Below are 2792 nucleotides of genomic sequence, written 5' to 3'. Positions count from 1 at the left end.
GAAATTTGAATTTAAATTTCAAAGTTGTGTAATCGATTACAATAAGTTGGTAATCGATTACCAGTGTTTAAATATTCAAGTTTCAAATGAGAAGAGTCATAACTCTTCAGAAGTAACTGTGTAATCAATTACACCATTATTGTAATCAATTACCAGTGAGGATTTTTGAATATAACTCCCAATAGTCACATATTTTCAAATGTTTTTGAATGACCATCAAAGGCCTATATATAAGTGACTTGGGATACGAAAATTCTTGAGAGTTTTTATTGCTCAAAAAGTCTTATCCTCTCAAAAGATTAAGATAGTTTTTTTGAACTGAAATGTCTTATCCTCTCAAAAAGGATTCTTTGGTCAAACATTTTTATATTCAATAAGGAATCTTGATTGATCTTCAATTGTAATATCCTTCTCTTTCAAGAGAGATTTCTTTTTCTCTTCTTCTTATTTCTGAAAAGGGATTAAGAGACCGAGGACCTCTTGTTGTAAAGGATTCCTGAACACAAGGAAAGAGTTGTTCCTGTGTGGTTCAGACTTTGTAAAAGGAGTTTTACAAAGAGAGTGGAAAATCTCAAGTGGGTTGCTTGAGGACTGGACGTAGGCACGGGAAGTGGCTTCCCTTAAACTTCTTTTATTTATTGCTATTTATCTTTTGCTTTAAAGAAGTTTATTTTGAATTGTCTTTTGAGTAATTCATGTTAAGGGTGCATTGTTAATCCAAAAAGAGAGAGTGAAATTTTAATTGGGGAATAGTCTTTGTGTCTTAATTTAACCCCCCCTTCTTAAGATAACTGAGGCCATTTGTCTAATAGTGATTGTAGTGAAGTTTCAGATAGTGACTTTGAAGAAAGCTCGGATTGGACAAAATGGTTGGACCTTGAGACATTTAGTCGAAGTAGTGACCCCACATTTGATACTAATAAAGTAGACTCAACAAATTCTGATTTTGATGATGAAGTTGGATATTCTGATGAGTTGGATAGTCCAGCTGGAAGTGAAGTCAGATTTCCTCGTTTTAAGGTGCCTGAAAATGATGAAGATGTCAAGTTTGAGGTAGGGTTGCAATTCAGTAGTAAGAAACAAATTCTAGAGGCTATCAAAACCTTTGCTATAATGTATAAGAAGAATCTGAAGGTTAAAAAAATGACAAGAATAAAGTCATTGCAATCTGTAAACCAAAGGGTTATCCCTTCTACTTACGAGTCAACAAGTCCATTCAAGCGACTTATTGGCAGGTAGTGACGTTGAAAGATGACCATTGTTGCTTTAGAACTGCCAGAAACAGCTAGCCTACACCTGAGTGGGTGGCAAAAAGGTTGATGTCTTTATTAATGCATACTCCCGACATGAAGCTAAAAGCCTTAGTTTCTTATGCTGTAGAAAAATGGGATTCAGGTTGAGTATGGATCAGGCATACAAAACAAAGGTTAAGGCAATGGAAAAAATTGAAGGTGCAACCAGAGATTAGTATGAACATTTAAGAAGTTATGTTGCGGAGCTAACAGAAAAAAACAAGAACAACACTGTGAAGATCAAATGTAACTTAACTCCTCATGGTCCAGTGCTTGAACATATGTATGTAGGCCTGGAGGCTTGTAAGAGTGCATTTGCAACCACTTGCAGACCTTTTTATAGGATTGGATGACTGCTTTCTGAAAGGAGAATATGATGGCCAATTGTTGTCTGCAGTAGGTAAAGATGGAAACAATCAAATGTTTCCTATTGCTTATGTTGTAGTGGAATCTCAAAATTATCCGTCTTGGAAGTGGTTTGTTGATCTCTTGAAGTTGACTTAGATGGTATTTAGGAAGGATGTTGGGCTTTCATTTCTGACCAACAAAAGGTAAATATTAAAATTATGTTGGGCATCTAATTGTTACTATAATTTAATTTATTCACTGTTATTTTTAGGGGTTGGTTGAGGTAATCAAGGAGCTTGGTGATAACGTAGAACATAGACTGTGTGTAAAACATTTGTATGGTAATTGGAAGAAGAAGTATCCAGAAGCACACATGAAAGAGTTGATGTGGATGACAGCTCGCGCAACAACTACCCCTAATTAGGACAAGGCCATAAACCAGATTAAAAGTTATGATGCAGAAGCTTGGAAGGATCTGGAAAGGTTAAACCCTGTTGCTTGGATAAGATATGCTTTTAAGGTAAACACAAAATGTGATTTGCAAGTCAATACCATGTGTGAGGCATTCAATAATGTAATAATGGAGTACAAAGAAAAGCCAATTATTACTCTACTGGAGGGAATCCGATTTTACATAAGTTCCAGAATTGTGAAGTTGAGGACTATCCTCATGAGGTATGAGGGTTCCATTTGTCCCAAAGTTCAGCAAATCATTGAAAAAAAAAATTAAAAAGCATGTGAAGCATGGCGACCACATTGGTCTGGTGATGCTGATTTGTCTTTGTTTGAGGTTTCAAAGGGCATGGAAAAATTTGTTGTCAATCTTAAACAACAGACATGTTCTTGTAGAAAGCAGGAGTTAACTGGAATTCCATGCACTCATTCAATAGCATGCATGTGGATCAATTGTGTCGAACCTAAACTTAGTGTCATTTCTTATTACATGCGTTGTTTTCTGTAATTGTTATATTGTTAATTTGTTGTTTTGCAATAATTGTTTTGAATTGAATATGTTTAATTGTTGCATTTGACAGGAAATCTACTATCTTGACAACATATTCATTTATTGTCTATCCATGTAATGGACCGAACTTATGGCTTCCTTTACAAACACCAATGATGCTTCCACCAGTGATGAGGAGAGCTCCTGGA

The sequence above is a fragment of the Glycine max genome, chromosome 18 (genome assembly GCF_000004515.6).
Source record: "Glycine max cultivar Williams 82 chromosome 18, Glycine_max_v4.0, whole genome shotgun sequence".
Lineage (NCBI taxonomy): Eukaryota > Viridiplantae > Streptophyta > Magnoliopsida > Fabales > Fabaceae > Glycine > Glycine max.
This window is presented reverse-complemented; position numbering follows the sequence as displayed.